The sequence below is a fragment of the Pantherophis guttatus genome, chromosome 10, assembly GCF_059756535.1.
Source record: "Pantherophis guttatus breed Tessera chromosome 10, ASM5975653v1, whole genome shotgun sequence".
Classification (NCBI taxonomy): domain Eukaryota; kingdom Metazoa; phylum Chordata; class Lepidosauria; order Squamata; family Colubridae; genus Pantherophis; species Pantherophis guttatus.
Window position 1 is genome coordinate 16792688 of NC_142072.1, and position 18124 is coordinate 16810811.

Below are 18124 nucleotides of genomic sequence, written 5' to 3' on the forward strand. Positions count from 1 at the left end.
GACAGAAAGAGAGATACAGAGGGGGAGAGACAAAGAGGGAGGGAGGGAGACAAAGAGAGAGAAAGAGGGAGGGAGGTGGGGAGAGACAGGAGAAAGGGAAGGCAGAGGGAGACGGAAGGGGAGGGGGGAGAGAGAGGGAGGGAGGGAGAGAGAGAGAGAGAGAAAATTGAGACAGTTTCTTGTCTTGATTCTCTCTCTCTCTCTCTCTGGGATTTTTCTCTTCTTTTTCTCTTCTTTTCTCTTCTCAGCACTACCCAGCACTTATATTCTGGGCTACTGGCTGAATTGATCCTCTGGCAGTCCTGCTATGATACCTTGCATAGTTTCTGGCATGATCTTAGAGTAGACTTAGCCAAAGTTTCTTTAAGACGATCCAGGTTCCCGGCATGGACGTGATTGTGAAGGTCTCCATAATAGGCCATACTTAGCTATGGATGCCGACTGAAGGGTGGCAGCCCTTAAATACAGTCCCTGAGGCATCCTTAGAAGAATGAGGGTCCCTAATCCTGGAGGATTAGATGCTGCCTAGAAGGACAGGAGAGTCAGTCCTTCAGCTCACCTTTCCTGTCCAGGCTCCTGAAAACGCTGCCATTGATTGCCTTCTCTTGCCTGCCCACTTCCATTGGGTGAACCTTGTGCCTTTGTCTCGGGCGACACATGTTTCCTCGCAATGCACCTGGCTGACCAGTAGGCAGGCCCGTCTCACAGCTGCCGCTCTGCCAGCCTTCAGCAACTTCACTGCAGCTTCAGCAGTGAGGTGGGGCAGGGCTGAGCCCTCGTAGGCCTGAGGCTCTAGTTTGCTTTCTCTTTCTTTCTTTTTCACACCCGTCATGTTCTGTTGCAGCCTGCCGGGCAGGCACTGGGTTCAGCCGCAGCTGGGGTGGGCAAGGCATTAGCGAGCTACTGGCAAAGTCAAGGCACGTTCCACCCAACAGCAAAGGGAAAGGCATGACTTAGGTGGGTGAAAAGAATGTCTGAAGGCAGACGTTTCCTGGGTCATCTCGAGGGAAGCCGGCTATGACTCTGGGTCTATGGAGAAGGGGGGGGGAAATCCCCATGCTTCTCCTTTGCTAGCCAACCTGCAGATAACAAAAGGATGCTGAATACGGGAGATTTGGATAGGGACAATTTGGGTGCACGGAAACAGGTTTCTAAGATCCAACACCCAGAAACAGATTAATTGTAATGCTTATCTTGGCACGGGAAGCTCTTAATCTCTCACAGTTCCACCCTTTCAGAGGTTCCTCCCTAGCTTGTCTTTTTTTTTTTTATGCTATTCCTTCTTTACCTTTTAGCAAGCGTGCAAGACCAGCCATTCCTAATCGGGGGAAACCTATCGCTGCACAAAGGACTGGTTCAATGCCTTTTGATGCTTGTCTCATCTCTGTAACACGTCACGATTAGTCATGTGTTTCGCATGATGTGTAATTAGTGGCTCTGGGGCGAGAAAGTGTTGAGTTCCCCGACCATTATCACATGAAAGCGCCGAGAAACAATTCCAAATAAGGCCACGTAATTCTGCTCTGAACCGAAAACGGCAAGGAAAATGACTATTGCCTTAAGAAACCCTCCATAAATATTTGCTTTGACCGGCCTGATGGGATCTGCCAGGTAACCTCTACTGGGTGGATCAGAAACACACCTGGAATGTCTTGGGAATGGGATATGGGTGTTGGTGAGACTTTCAAAGGCACCCATGGCTGTTACCTTGATGGGAAGTTTCTCAGACAAGGTGGAGCTCCACCATCCAGACACACCTGCTCAAATCTTCTCTTCCCCGGCCTTCCTTCTCCACCCAATCCATGCAGGCAGCTCTTGGCACAAACAGCTGTGTTAGCAAAGCTGCAGCTGCTCGGTGGCTTGTGGGACAAGAACCCCCACCCCCCCCCACCCCGCCCTGTTCCTCCACCCTGCCCAAACTGCTGAGTAATGGCTTTTCCTGCGGGGCCAAGTCCCCCTTCAGTCCTCTTAACCAAGAAGCAATGGAGCAAGCTTTGAGCTTCTGGACTGGCAAACTCGATGTACTGCTATGGGGCTCCCCCCAGGGGTGAAATCCAGCAGGTTCTGACAGGTTCTGGAGAACCAGTAGTGGAAATTTTGAGCAGTTTGTAGAACCGGTAGCGGAAATTTTGAGTAGTTCGGAGAACCAGCAAATACCACCTCTGGCTGGCCCCAGAGTGGGGAGGGAATGGGGATTTTGCAGTATCCTTCCCCCAGGAGTGGGGAGGGAATGGGGATTTTGCAGTATCCTTCCCCCAGGAGTGGGGAGAGAATGGGGATTTTGTAGTATCCTTCCCCTAGAGTGGGGTGGGAATGGAGATTTTGCAGTATCCTTCCCCTGCCACGCCCACCAAGCCACACCATGCCCACCAAGCCATGCTCACAGAACCGGTAGTAAAAAAAATTTGATTTCACCACTGGTCCCCCCCCCTTTATTTTTCAAAATTTGGCAAGTCAACCCCACACTACTCCCTGAGGTAACTCTTCATTGCCTCTTAGCTTTTCAGCTGTGTAAATGTATACAGGTACTCCTCGATTTACGACCATCATTGAGCCCAATATGTTCTTAAGTGAAACGTTTCTTAAGTGGGTTTTGCCCCATTTTACGACCTTTCTTGCCTCAGTTGTTAAGCGAATCACAGCAGTTGATAAGTTGGTAACCTGATTGTTAAGTGAATCTGGCTTCCCCCATTGACTTTGCTTGTCAGGTGGTCGCAAAAAAGGATCACGTGACCTTGGGACACAACAACGGTCAAAAATATGAACCAGTTGCCCAGCGTCTGAATTTTGATCCCACGATCATGGGGATGCTGGAAAAGTCATAATTGTGAAAAACGGTCATGAGTCACTCTTTCAATGCCATTGTAACTTTGAACGGTCACTAAATGAAATGTTGTAAGTCAAGGACTACCTGTATATCGCTTCTTGGAAGAAAAAGGCTTACAAATGTCTATGCAGATTCTCAGTCATGGTTGTCCTAAAGGTGCTTTTTTTCCAAGAGGCAACTGGACTTTCTGGTTTTACTTTGAAGAAGTTTCACTTCTCATCCAAGAAGCTTCTCCAGCTCTGACTGGATGGTGGGGGAATGGAAGGATTCAGTCATCCATCCAGTCAAAACTGAAGAAGCTTCTTGGATGAGAAGCGAAACGTCTTCAAAGAAAACCTAGAAAGTCCAGTTGCCTCTTAAAAAAAAAAGCACCTTTGGGAGTCTCAGCTTACAAGTTTCCCAGCTGGAAAGGCCTCTATGCCAACGTTCAATAAATCAAAGGTGCCACCTTCTGATCTGCACATTGCAGCTGTGGGTACCATCTGCATTTCAAGTGGTGAACCACCAAAACCAAAAGAACAGAAAAAGACTAGAAAAGGATAGGCACACTGGTGGCCACAAATTCCTCAAAGGCTCTTCAAAACAGTTCAAGTCTTCAAAAGTTTCTACAGGACCAAGAGCCACTGTGATATTTCTGGGTGGGCGTCTTTTTTTTTTTTTGACACAAACAAACCTTGGTAGACACTCTTGATGCTTCTTAAACCCCGAGGGAAGTCATGACAGCTAGGAATTCTGGTTAATTTTCTTTACAGTACTTCTATTTGGGGGGCATTTTCAAATGCATTTCTGAGCCCATCTATTATACTTTACCTATAGACTTCAATTTGATGTACATATTGGCTTTTTTGGGGGTGGGTGGGAAATGCACTTTTACTTAAAGTGGTCATTCCTGTTTTGAAAAGAAAGCAGTATATCAGAAGAGAGACGCTGGTGGAGGGTCTGGGGCTTTTTTGTTACTGAAAACGTCCCCCACTCAAAGGCCATTTTGAGACAGTTGAATTGTTTAGGGCAGTGGTGAAATCCAATTTTTTTTTACTACCGGTTCTGTGGGCCTGGCTTGGTGGGCCTCGCAGGGGACGGATACTACAAAATCTCTATTCTCACCCTACTCCAGAAGAAGGATACTGCAAAGTCCCCATTCTCTCCCCACTCCTGGGAGAAGGATATTGCAAAATCTCCATTCCCACCTCAATCTGGGACCAGCCAGAGGCGGTATTTGCCGGTCCTCTGAACTGCTCAAAATTTCCGCTACCAGTTCTCCAGAACCTGTCAGAACCTGCTGGATTTCACCTCTGGGTTCGGGCAAATAACATCGGTGTGTACCAGAGGTGGTATTCAGCAGGTTCTGACCAGTTCTGGAGAACTGGTAGTGGAAATTTTGAGTAGTTCGGAGAACCGGTAGTAAAAATTCTGACTGGCCCCAGCCCCATCTATTCTCTGCCTCCCAAGTCCCAGCTGATCGAGAGGAAATGGGGATTTTGCAGTATCCTTCCCCTGGAGTGGGGAGGGAATGGCGATTTTACAGTATCCTTCCGCTGCCACGCCCACCAAGCCACGCCCACAGAACCGGTAATAAAAAAATTTGAGTCCCACCACTGGTGTGGACAACCCTGAGAAATCACAGAAATCACAAACTCGAGCATATTCAGTGTAGCATAAATACACTGTGATTTAATAAACAGAGTCATAGTGCAAGGGCCAAAAAGTGCAAATAGCATATGGGATAGAATGACTATTTAGCAGTACGGTAGGGGAATAACCCTTCCTCTTCACAATGTAGCTCTAGCTTTGCCCATTCCTAGTAGCTATTGGTTTATCAAAAATTAATCACGCCAAACCAAATGACACATGGATAAATTAATAGTAACCTGAAAGTATGAGATGAATACAATTGATTAATCTAAATCCCCAATCCTCTTTGAAATATCAGCCCTGTTTCCAAAATGCTCTGCTTTGACTGCTGTTATAAGTGCAAATACCAAGCATGGGTCACGATTAGCTTAAGTGGCTCACTGATTTAATCTTCTATCCCTGATTTTCAGTGTCTCCTTCAGTGATGGGATTCACTGCCGGTTCTCTGGGCGTGGCTTGGTGGGCGTGGCAGGGGAAGGATACTGTAAAATGCCGTCACAATTGCTGAATTAAGAATGGGATAGTTTTTACATTATCTTATAGGTGTCAGTACAGCAGGACTTGGAATGGAAGTGCAGAGGTTTCATGAAGCAAAATTAACTTGAGTATCTTAAGGGTCCCCAATCCCCGGTCCGTGAACCAGCACCAATCCGTAACATGAGAGCAACCTCCCCATCCATGGCGTGCAGGCAGCATGCAAAGCCACGCCACCTCCAGTCCGCGGGAAAACTTTTCTCCACGGAACCGTCCCTGGTGCCCAAAATAGCAATAGCACTTAGACTTATATACCGCTTCACAGTGCTTTAAAGCCCTCTCTAAGCGGTTTACAGAATCAGCCTATTGCCCCCAACGATCTGGATCCTCATTTTACCGACCTTGGAAGTATGGAAGGCTGAGTCAACCTTGAGCCAGTGAGATTTGAACTGCCAGATTGCAGGCAGCGGACAGTCAGCAGAAGGAGCCTGCAGTACTGCACTCTAACCACTGCGTCATCGTGGCTCAGTGGCTCAAAAGGTTGGGGGCCACTGTCTTCAGTCATTTCAAAGTGCTACCTAGGACAGTAGTTCTCTACTTTTCTTCACCACGAACTTTTTGTGGCCACGGATCATGGGTAGGGACCACCAAGACTTAACTCAAGACTGAAATAATCACATTTCTTCAAACCCCCTGTGAGAACCACTCTCTAGTCTAGGACATAATTCAACCACCCCAATCCATAGTCCTGCCTTCAATCTCTTACCTCACAGCTGCATTGACTATAGGGGAAGTTTTACCTTGGCTGAGAAGACGGAACACTAGCCTAGCAATTGGATAGTTCCGAACCAGCATGATCAGATCAAACATTACAGATGAGTGAAAGTTGTCAAGATGGCTTCACTTTGGGGGTGGGATTCAGCCGGTTTGGATGGCTTCAGGCAAACCGGATGTTAATTTTACATCCAGCTTGCTGAACCGGTAGTTGCAAGGACTGGCTGACCCCGCCCACGCTGCCCCATCCCTCCCAGGAGTCTCCACATGGCCTGTTTTGGATGCCTATCCGAAGTTCGGGAAGGCCAGAAATGGGCCGTTTTTGCCCTCCTGGAGGCTTGAGGACAGCTTCCGGAGCCTGGGAAAGGCAAAAACACACCCCTCCCCTGTGGTGCAGGAGGCCGACTAGGCCACGCCCACCCAACTGGGCAGAGAACCCCTTGCTAAAATTTTTGAAGCCCGTTTTGGATGCCAGGTAAGTGCAGGGTGCACGTGGAGGCTCTGAGAGGGCGAAAAACGAGCCTCCCGGAAGTCCAGAAACGGGCCCGTTTCTGGCCTCCAGAGGGTCTCTGGAGCCTGGAGGAGGCCATTTTCATTCTCCTGGAGGCTCCAGGAAAGCCCTTCCTGTGGTGCAGGAGGCTGAGTAGGCCACACCCCCACGGCCCCCCCACCCCCCCAGCAACCGGGCAGAGAATTGGTTGCTAAAATTTTTCAATCGCACCCCTGCTTCACTTGCCCGTTCAGATTCCACCAGGAGGGTTGGCATTCCCTCTGAGAGCAGAGGACCTAACGGGTTACGTTGTGACTACGTTTTGTGGTCACACTGACAACCCCAGGATGGAGACTAGGGTGCGCTGTGCCTCGAGTGTTGCAAACAGGGTGAACAGGTTTAGGCTTGAGCAGCCCTGCCTCCCACGACATTACATCAGACAAAGGGAGACCAGGGTGTACTCCCAGGAGAGTCAGTTTCAGAAAAATGCCAAGAGTCTCCTTCCACTTACATCACTAAAGAGACACCTCAGCAATCTGGAGCAAGCACTGAGGTCATTTTTCCAATTAGGGTGTGATGAGTGTGGCTGGCAGTGCTGGCAAGAAAGAAGGAACAAGTGGGAGCATCTTCAGGGATGCCGGCGGAAAGAGGAATGTGGTTTTTAGCACATCAGTTAAGGATGAGGGATCTCAAACCCTGGATAGATCCAGAAAGTCTCCTGCACTGTGGTCATGGAAGGTCTTTGTCTGCACTGACAATCAGATGTGTCTGATTTATAGGAAATCTTCTAGCCGTGCTCTTAAATCCATGTTTTATTTCTATTAGCCACATGCTAGATATGGATATTTGCTAGGGATCTCCAAAGCTGAGCCATCAATGGCCTTCATTTTCTGGAGACCTCATAACAGACATGAATACGTTGGGTGGGTTCTACTTTCCTTTACTACCAGTTCGCAACAGGAGCATGCATGCACATGCACACAAGCTTCTGCGCATGCGCAGATCATCCATGATGACATCTGGGCAGGTGGGCGGAGTCTCCCGCTGCTTTTACTACCGGTTCTCAAGAACCGGACAGAACTGGGAGCAACCCACCACTGGAATACATGCTATGATGGTCCTACCACAAATTATGTATCATTCACAAATAAAAGGCTGTCATCCAGGGGTGGGCTGCTGGGAGTTCGCAGGGGTTCGGGAGAACCTCTAGCTAAGATTCTGTGCAGTTTGGAGAACCCCCAAATCCCACTCCTGGCTGGCCTCACCTACCCCTCCCTTTCCCGGAGTCCCCATGCAGCCTGTTTTGGATGCAGGTAAGTGCAAGGCATGTGCAGAGGTTCGGGGAGGGCAAAATACGGCCTACCCGAAGTTCGGGAAGGCCGGAAACAGGCCCGTTTACGGCCTCTAGAGGGCCTCCGGAGCCTGGGGAGGCCATTTTTACCCTCCCGGAAGCTTGAGGAAAGCCTACGGAGCCTGGGGAGGGCAAAATGCCCCCCCCGTGGTGCAGGAGGCCGACTATGCCACACCCACCCTGGCCACGCCCACCCAGCAACCGGGCAGAGAACCCCTTGCTAAAATTTTTGAAGCCCACCCCTGCTGTCATCTACTACAGGAAAGAGCCTTGCTCAGTTACACAGCAGGGAAAAATCCCCAGTTCATGGGTCCCACCAGGGTGGAAAAGAATTTTTGCCAGATGCTTCTTTACTAGCTCCAGCTCCACCGCAGACATCTGAAAGACCAAGACGTGGATCCTTAGTGCTTCTAAACAGAGGGGAAACATCCTCCCTTGCCTGGGACCAGTGAAACAGCTCAGGTCAAACCAGCATTAATGGCAGCTCCTGATTTTCCCAAGAGATAGCAAATCCAACTTGCTGATTATCCACACTGGTTCTACTACCACAACGATTTTGCCCAAATGAGAAATCAGGGATTAGACATAAACGCCCATTAAAAAAAAAATTAACCTCTGCCATTGCTCCTCAGACCTGCAGCTTCCCAACAGGTAGGAACAGTTAAAGACGGTCTTTCGTTTTGTTGTCACAGCAGAAAATTTGTTCGGAAGAAATCCAAGAGGGAAAAGGGAGCCATCTTCATCTTGGGCAGGCTCTGTTCCTGTTCAAAATCACCCAGGGGGGCTGCTGTCTCCTGTCTGTTCCCCTGCCAGGAACCTGCAAATTAGGCCCCCAAGCACACCCTGTTCCCGCCGCTGGCTCTTATACGGGTTTTTAGGGTGAATCTCTTGGCCAGAGCAATTTCTGTTGTAAAGCAGATACTAAGGGCTGGGACAAGTACCACTGGTTGCGCAGGCTGGAAAAGCATAATGGGAATCTTCCTCCATTGAAAAGAAAAAAAAAATGTCAAAAGTTAGGATGACGCTGCGCTGCGCTTTGAAATGTTTGCCAAGGAAAACAGGCTGTGGCACACCTGGCCCATACCGAAGCATGGTGTGTGTGTGTGTTGGGGAGAGAACAGCAGCCGTTCCCTGGCAGCCAAATGAATGTCTGGGTGGGAAATAAGCAGGGGTGAAATCCAGCAGGTTCTAACAGGTTCTGGAGAACCGGTAGCAGAAATTTTGAGCAGTTTGGAGAACCAGCAAATACCAAAGTATTTAGTATTGGTCCCAGAGTGGAGTGGGAATGGAGATTTTGCAGTATCCTTCGCCCAGGAGGGGAGGGAATGGAGATTTTGCAGTATCCTTCGCCCAGGAGGGGAGGGAATGGAGATTTTGCAGTATCCTTTGCCCAGGAGGGGAGAGAATGGGGATTTTGCAGTATCCTTCCCCCAGGAGGGGAGAGAATGGGGATTTTGCAGTATCCTTCCCCCAGGAGGGGAGGGAATGGAGATTTTGCAGTATCCTTTGCCCAGGAGGGGAGAGAATGGGGATTTTGCAGTATCCTTCCCCCAGGAGGAGAGGGAATGGGGATTTTGCAGTATCCTTCCCCCAAGGAGGGGAGGGAATGGAGATTTTGCAACATCCTTCCCCTGCCACGCCCACCAAGCCACACCCAGAGAACCGGTAGGGAAAAATTTTGGATTTCACCTCTGGAAATAAGGATGGACTCCTGAAGCTTCCGTGAAATGCGGAGAAACTGCAGAGGGAAAACAAAATATTGGCCTTTCTGGTTCTCCACAGGATTCTTGACTGGACCAAAAGCTGCGGTCCCCACCCTCCACTCCCATCACTGCTGCCTGCAGCCATGCAACCTAATTGTCTGGCCCAGGTTTGGTTGCTTTCCCAAAGTCTCACAGTGCCAGGATGCCTCCTTGCCTGGTTGGAAGCAGAACGCAAGTCGGCACTTGCTCGCTCTCTTCCAACACACGTAGATCTTCTTCTTGCACAGCTTGTAATATGTCCCACAGTGTATGGGATGCTCACCTGGGACGCTTCGAAAAGTTCTGTGGGAGGGGGACACCAGGGCCAAGCCCCACGACAGCCTGCTGAACAATTTCTGCCCTGTTTCTAGATAAAAAAGATTGTTCTCGAGGCTGAGTTGAGGTTCTGTTTGCTAAGTCCTCCGAGATAGACCAGATCAAGAAACAGGCATGGAAGGGATTCTAGGGTGCTATTTCTTGTTGTAGGGTGGTAGAGTAATACAGTCTTTAAAGCCTGTTTGATTTTTTTTTTCTATGCCCCATCTTAGGCTAAAGAAAATCAAGTTGTCCTGAGTTTTATATCAAAATGTATTTTATTCTTTCTACTGTTTCCATCTTCCCTTAAAACATTAACAGATTCAGCGAAATGTTGGAAATGCCATCACATACCAGGATCTTTTTATCATATGCCTTCCATCCTTCCGAGGTGGGTAAAATGAGGACTCAGACCGTTGGGGGCAATATGCTATTTAGTAAACTGTCTTTGGTGTAAACCGCCCAGAATCCTCGGAGAGTGGGCGGCATAGAAATAATAATAATAATAATAATAATAATAATAATAATAATAATAATAATAATAATAATGAGAAGGAGAAGAGAAGGAGAAGAAGAAGAAGAAGAAGAAGAAGAAGAAGAAGAAGAAGAAGAAGAAGAAGAAGAAGAAGAAGAAGAAGAAGAAGAAGAAGAAGAAGAAGAAGAAGAAGAAGAAGAAGTAGTAGTAGTAGTAGTAGTAGTAGTAGTAGTAGTAGTAGTGGAGACATGGTCAGAAGCTAAAGTCTATTGGAACAGAATTAAGATTTGGTTAGAGGAAATGACCCAACAACATATTGATTTAAAACCGGAGCTGTTCCTACTGGGTACCCTACCACAGAAAATCTGTAAAGAAAATGTATATTTGATTATTCATATAATAACTGCAGCGAGGATAATATTTGCGCAAAGATGGAAAGGGGAAAAAATCCCTTTGGAAGGGGAAGTAATTAAAAAAAATTTAGACTGTGCAGAAATGAATAGATTAACCTTGATGATTAAAGAGAGAGAAGATACAGAATATTTTAAGATATGGGGGAAATTTTATGATTGGTTAGAAAAGAGAAATAGATTTTGATAACGAAATAGGAGAATATTACATTAAATGTATTGTATTTGGGGGGAAATATTGTAATAGAGAAATGGAAATCATAAGGGAAGAAATGAAGGTAGGAGAAGTAATCAAAAAGAGGAAGAAGTTACTGAAGAAACACCGAGATGACACACGGAAGGATTGATGTATTATGTGTTTGTTTGTGTAAAAAATAAAAAAAAATTACAAAAAAACCCAACAACCAAACAGATTCCATAATGGACTGAGAATCAGTTTCTCCACTAGATCAGGGGTCTCCAACCTTGGCAACTTTAAGACTTGTGGACTTCAACTCCCAGAGTTCCTCAGCCCACCATGGCAGTTTTCCTTCTTTCCTTATCCTGAAGGTCAACTCTAAATTCCCCCTTTTTTTTTTACTACTGCAGGGTTGGGGTTTCCCATGTTGGCTGGGGAATTCTGAGAATTGATATCTACGTATTTTAAAATGGCCAAGAAACCCTGCTCTTCTATATATTCTTCTTCTTGTGCCATATCCGGTAGCGGAAATTTTGAGCAGTTCAGAGAACCGGCAAATACCACCTCTGGCAGGCCTCAGAGTGGGGTGGGAATGGAGATTTTGCAGTAACCTTCCCCCAGGAGTGGGGAGAGAATGAGGGTTTTGCAGTATCCTTCTCCTGCCATGCCCACCAAGCCATGCCCACCAAGCCACACCCACAGAACCAGTAGTAAAAAAAATTGATTTCACCACTGCACCAGCCCCACCTTCTCCCCATCAGATTACAGGCTCTCTTGTGCCTGTACACTCACTCTGAGTAAACTACAGTGATTGTATCAGCGGATAGATCTAGATCTTGATCTATCCGCATCACCTATAAAGAATTGGTTGCCACATCCCTTCCTATCTCGCAGACGGATTCTGAAGCAAGAAAAGAGCAGAGAGAGAAATAATTGGGTCTAGTCTAGCTTTCCTCATTCTTACACCTTCCCAGGTCTGGGAATTCAGCTCCCGTAATTCCTAATCAAGGATGGACCAGGTGATGACGTAACAATAGAAGAGACTCAGGGGTTAACTGCGGTGTCCTTGGTGCTCTCTGAGCTGGGTGACGATGTGTTCCAGGTGTCCCAAACCCCTTTTCATAGGCTAGGAAAGAACTTAGCTACACAATGCACTAACACACTACTTCTGAGAAGCAGCCCCTGGATGTAATAATGTGCCAGTTATTCTTATGCACATCCGTTGTGGCAACTGGAATTTTCCAAGGGGAAAGAAAATGGAGGGCCATACAAGCTTCCTGGGGTAGTGCAAGGGAACCGAAAAGCATCTGCATTGCTGTGAAAGCCCCACAAGAGAGGGCATTTCCCCACTAACATGAAAGAGGCAACAGTCTCTCAGTTGTAATGAAAACAAAAATATTAGGCAAAAGAATCTAATTTACTATTTTGCTAGTCAAAAAAAAAAAAAATGGGATCGTTCTTTCTTAAGTTTCCAATATAAAGAATTAAGTGAAATCTATGCAAGGTTTAGTACATCTTACCTTGTCCTTAAAATCTCCTAAACTCCTACAAATACAAATATTATCCAAATGGGGCTTTGGAGAGTCTCCAAATAGATGCTGGTGAATACACCCTACAAATCCCAGGTTTACACTCTGCTCCAAAATATGGGAAAGACTTGTAAAACTGCCTTTTATCAGATTAAGCTACCTCTGCATCTGGGACTGGTGTGGATCTGTGGTTAGGCATTTGTGCTTTGATATTACTGTTTATTAATCCTTCATTAAATTAAAACTGGGAGTGTTTTACAAATTAAACTTTGGATTGTCTACATTCACAATATTGGTTCTGCCAATAAATCTTCACAATTGCGAGAACCCAACTTGAAAATATATTAAAAAGTAAGCTAAACTAAGCTAAGCTAAACTAAACTAAACTACATTAACTAAACTATTAGTTCTTCTCTATTGCTACAAGTAGCAGCAGTTCAGCAATAAGTTAAATAATTTAATGTTGTTTGCATTATAGATTCTGCAACATTTTTCAAAAGCCTATAAAAAATTAATATTCTAAACAGACTGCAGCATTAATATTTTCATTGGCACAGAACTGGGGCTAATTTAGTGAAGAATTATGGGTGTGGTATTTTGACACCAAGTGCCCAAAATCCATCTTGAACATTGAAAAATTGTGCCATCTGAATGAATGTTAGAGAATCAGCAGAGCAGGATGGAAGTCTGAGGGGGAAGCAATGGACTAATTTAAAGCCAGAGAAACTTTTCCATAATTCCCCACCTAATTTTCTCGCTGCAACCTCAAATCTCCCTCTGTAGCCAGGCACACCTCCCTCTCTTGCTGGCTGAGACGAGTTTGTAGCCGCAGGTGGATGACTGGATTTTGCTCCAATTAAGTGGTCAAGTTGAAACTCGTGAGAAATCCCAACGCAGTTGAAACTGTTGAGCTCCACCCAGGTTTTAAGAGAAATTAAATGGGAAATGGGCCAGTTCAGAAAGTGTTCAGCAATCCCATTTCCCAGAGAAACAGCAGAAAGTGGGTGTGGATCCCTTTTGGTATGTGCTAAATTTTTTGATTCAAGTTTTTTTTTTCCCTGAGCCGCAAGGCTTTAAGCTATTGCTTGGAACTGCATTAATCAACCTGGTTTTTGTTCCATTCCCCTGTTTGGGATGCATAGTTGAGTCTGTTACAGGCCAGCTAGTTTGCATAAATGTCATTTCTTAATTCCTAGCTGAAGTGCCTGTGCCTTCAAAGGCTTACAGTGCTTTCACTGCCTGAATCAAAGGACAATATGATGCGCCTCTCTAGTCCACGTACAGGAAGTGATTGGCGCTCATAGTGTTGGCTATGGATCAGTATCTACAATTCAAGCAGCCAATGGGTTCAGCTGTTTTAGGACCGTTCAGTCTTTCACCAGTGAAGAACCTTTAAAAAGCATGTGTAGCAGGGGTGGGCTGTTGGGGGTTTGCAGGGGTTCGGGAGAACCTCTAGCTAAGATTCTGTGCAGTTCGGAAAACCCCCAAATCCCACTCCTGGCTGGCCCCACCCATCCCATCCCATCCCATCCCTCTCACCCCACCCCACCCTTCCCAGGAGTCCCCACGTGGCCCGTTTTGGAAGCAGGTAAGTGCAGGGCGCATGTGGAGGCTTGAGGATGGTGAAAAACGGGCCTACTAGAAGTTTGGAAAGAGGGCCTCCAGAGCCTGGGGAAGCCGTTTTCACTCTCCCGGAGGCTCAAGGAAAGCCTCCGGAGCCCGGGGAGGGCAAAAACGCCCCCCCACCATGGTGCAGGAGGCCAATTAGGCCATGCCCACCATGGCCACACCCACCTAGCAACCGGGCAGAGAACCCCTTGCTAAAATTTTTGAAGCCCACGCCTGATGTGTAGCCATCACAACCTTCCAGAATTTGCCCCGAGGCAGCCATCTCATTGTGCCTAAGGAAAGGGTTGGCCCACATATCTCGTGAGAATTCCTCCAACCTAATGACCCCAGTTGGGCTATTTCAAGATAGTCCAGTTTTGTCAACTGGAGTATGTCAATCCACACATTTCTTTGAAATGACAAGAACAAACCATGGACCTCTATCCCACTTAATATGGAGAATATATCTAAGTGTGCGGATCATGCTCTACCCAACTGTTCCCCAAAAGGAATGGTGGGAAAGAATTCCAAGTAAGGTCAGTAATTCTATGGGGGGGGGCGTTTCCCCCCCAATCGGTAATAGCCCCTCTGCTCTGGGTCATGCGACCAGGAAGGAGGATCACTTACAATGGAGAAGACAGCAATTTACAAGCTGTTGCCCAACTGTCTTTCCCTCAAGGGAGCACTGGAGGGGAGGAATTTTTCTGGATTTTTTTTTTCTGTAGCGCTCCCAACCCATTTCTGAACTGGATGGTTTTTTCACCAATTTCTCCCTCTGGTGCAAACTGGATCCCTTTCTATCCAGTTTCTGAAGAGCTATTCTGTTGAGGAAGACAGTCAAACCCATCCCAAACCCATTTACATGACTTCTAACACTCTACTAGGTAGCAAATACAAAAAGTACACATACACAACATACAACATACAAACGTACGAAATATAAGGATAAACTTGCCTGCATTCTGCAGGGATACCAGTGTTTCCCCCCATTTAATTTTAGTAGCTAAAATGAAGTAGATGGTAAAGGAAGGAGTAGAATTTGCCTGCTAAATATCTTCTTCCCAGATTGCTGTTAAAAGCATTGGCTCAGGGCTACCGGTAGGAAGAAAGCTTATTTAATTGAAAGTTTTAAGAAATTGTCTTTTTCATTAGCAATTCACCCCAAAGCAGGTATTATTATTTTTAAATGCATTTGTTAGATTTTAATCTCACCTTTTCTCTGAGAGCTCAAGGTAGCTAATAAGGAGGATGTCCATTTTATGCATGCCACAGTGGCCCCACAGAGCAGAAGTGGCCCAAAATCCCCAAGGGAGCTTCTGTGGTTGAGAAGAGACTGGGCCGTGGGTTGTTCCCCAGTCTTAGTGTAACTATCTTAACCACTATCCCTCGCTGGAAATATAACGCTGCAAGCATCACTCCAAGCAGTTTCTCAAGGCTGACCTCACTAAAAGGAGTCTAACCTGTTTGCTTCTTCTCTCTCCAATTCCCAGGGACATCCTCGGGGTGTGGTTCGAAAATTCAGGATGGTGGTGGCCTCAACAGCTCATTGAAACGCTGATAAAGGAGATATATTTGTAGCTCAGGGTTGACATGAGGAGTCCTTGTTGTTTTCTTGCAGACGTTTCAAGGTATCATCAGGACTAGCACTATTTATTTATTTACCTAGTTGGGCTCGTGAAAAGTCTGCAAGAAAACAACCCTGCCCTAAGGACCTCTCCATTGAAGTTCTTCTTGCTTTGTGAGCATTCGCTACATGTAGAAAAACAGGCCGGGCATTTGATTACCCCAGCAGCTGCCCTTGGCTTCCTGCACCATCCCTGGAATGAAACCAAATTGGTCACAAAGTCAGGAGCAAGAAATGGAAAGGCTCATTCTGCTCCTATGCGTTCTGGGTCCTGCCCACTGGGCTTCCCTACTTGTCAACGGTTGCCCTTCCCATGCCTCAAATAGCGTTAATTCCTGCCCATCAAGATGTGCCCATGTGCTGGCATAGAACAGTATGCAAACCAGCTGACACAGGCAGAGAAATAAAGATGATGATACTGGATGGAGCTTATCTTATCTGAAAACGCCATGGGAGGAGACATTGCTTTAATCTACGTAATTGCACAGGTGAAGAAGCCAGATAAGAGCCGAGGTGGCGCAGTGGTTAGAGTGCAGTACTGCAGGTACTTCAGCTGACTGCTAGTTCAGCAGATCAGCGGATCAAATCTCACCGGCTCAAAGTTGATTCAGCCTTCCATCCTTCCAAGGTGGGTAAAATGAGGACCCAGATTGTTGGGGGCAATATGCTATTTAGTATACTGTCTTTGGTGTAAGCCTCCCTGCGTCTTTTTATCCTCTTCTCACCCGGTTTATGAATAAACTCAAGACCCACTTCAATTAACTTGAGAAGAGGTTGACTCCAGGAGGAGAACTAAGCAGGGCACCACCCAGAACCTTAAGGATTATATTTAAATGAAGAAGCGGATGGCTTATCATCCTACACACTGACAGTTTGTAGATTTCTTCAGTTTCCTTTCCTGCACCTGTGAGTTATTACTGATTCGGTTGCGACACCAGTGATCATTCATCTTGTCCGTATGTTGTATTCAGCCCAACAGGAGCCTTGCAATAGAATAACAGGCCCGTATAAAGGACAGTTATTGTACTGAGTCAGCAGTTGCGTCCTTGTGAAACTTTCCATATCAATTTTCCCCTTTGCAGTTAAGAATGTTTAGTGAGCAAAGGCATTCTTTTTCCAATCGGCCACGAGATGGTTGGGAGGTAGGGTGAGGAGTCTATTGCATCAGCTTCTCCAACAGCTTCTTTTGAAAAAAATAATAATATATATATATATATATAAGATAGTTGCAAGATCTTTGGATACTTAGATATTTTCAAAAACTGAATAGTTAGCCCATTTGTGATAGTGACTTCCAGAAATTCAGAGGTAGAGAGAAGATGGCCAGTGATTGTGTGGTTCCACAGAGGTCAGAAGTGTGAGAAAGATGAAATAAGGGACGGATCATTCGAGACTGTCATGTTGTTTTCCAGCCCCCATTTCATTTTGGTAAGGTTTATGCAGAAGCAGGGGTGAAATCCAGCTGGTTCTATCCGGCTCTGGCAAACCGGTAGCGGCGGCTGTGGGAGGCTCCGCCCACCCATGCGGACATCATGACATTGTTTTGTGACATTTTAAGCCTCTGCGCATGCACATTGGCGAACCGATAGGGAAGTAAGTAAATTTCACCCCTATGCAAAAGACCTCCCTGGCACATATGCACCTATTAACCATCAGGTTCCCCAAGTCCTAGAACAAAAGGGAGCCATCTTTTCAGCTACAAGGATTATATAAATTGATATATGTGCATGCTGCTCCAAAACAAACATGTGCAACATTTTTACCCTATCTGGATTCCTTGCTAGAACTCATCCCATCTCCTTTCTCGTATGCTCAAGCACCTGTCCTGCCTTTATGGTTGTTCTTAATAGTGTAGCAGGCGCACATCTTCTCCAGCCTGCCAGAAGAATACCAGAACATTGACTGCTTTCTTATATTGAGCCAGGCCATTGGCTCATCTAATTCAGGTTGGTTGAGGAATTCTGGGAGTTGGGAGTTCACAAGTCTTAAAGTTGCCAAGTTTGGAGACTCCTGATCTCATTCAAAACCATTCACAAGCTTTTAAGGAGAAAGAAATCTCCCAGGCTGCCTGGAGATGTTAGGGAGTAGACTTGGGAACTTTTGCATGTAATCCCGAGACATCAAGATGAAATGTCCCAGTTTTTAACTGCCTGAAGTGAGGCACACCCTTTCCAGTTTCACACAAGCAAAAGCTGCCAACATTATTGTGTGTGTGTGAGTGTGTGTGTGCATTTTATAAAGCAACTGTGTAAAGGAAGGAAATAAAGATTGAGAACGCTAACATTCTATAAGTTTCTCTTGCAAATTGAGGGGGGGAAATCCCTTGCCCTATGATAGAAGTGGTGAAGTTTCTTCAAGCTTGTCTTAGGTCATGATACTGATCTGGGATTGGGCTCAGTTCTTCTCGTAGGATCACGAGCATCTGAAGGTCTTCAGTACCTGAGCTAATTAACTTCTAGCAGAGTTCCTATTCCCAAATAAATATGTGAGGCTACTTTGGTAGTTGGGTGGTTTTTTTTTTCTTGACCTCAAAAATAAATGCCATCAAGGACAGGTGAAATACTTGCTTTCTTCACTTGGTCTGCTAGAGAAAGTCCTAGCCTTTGTATGGGCAGCAGAAGTAAAAATACACTTGCATGATTTCATCATGTATTTCTGAGATTGGATGTTCAAAAATGGATGGTGCATGAAAGAT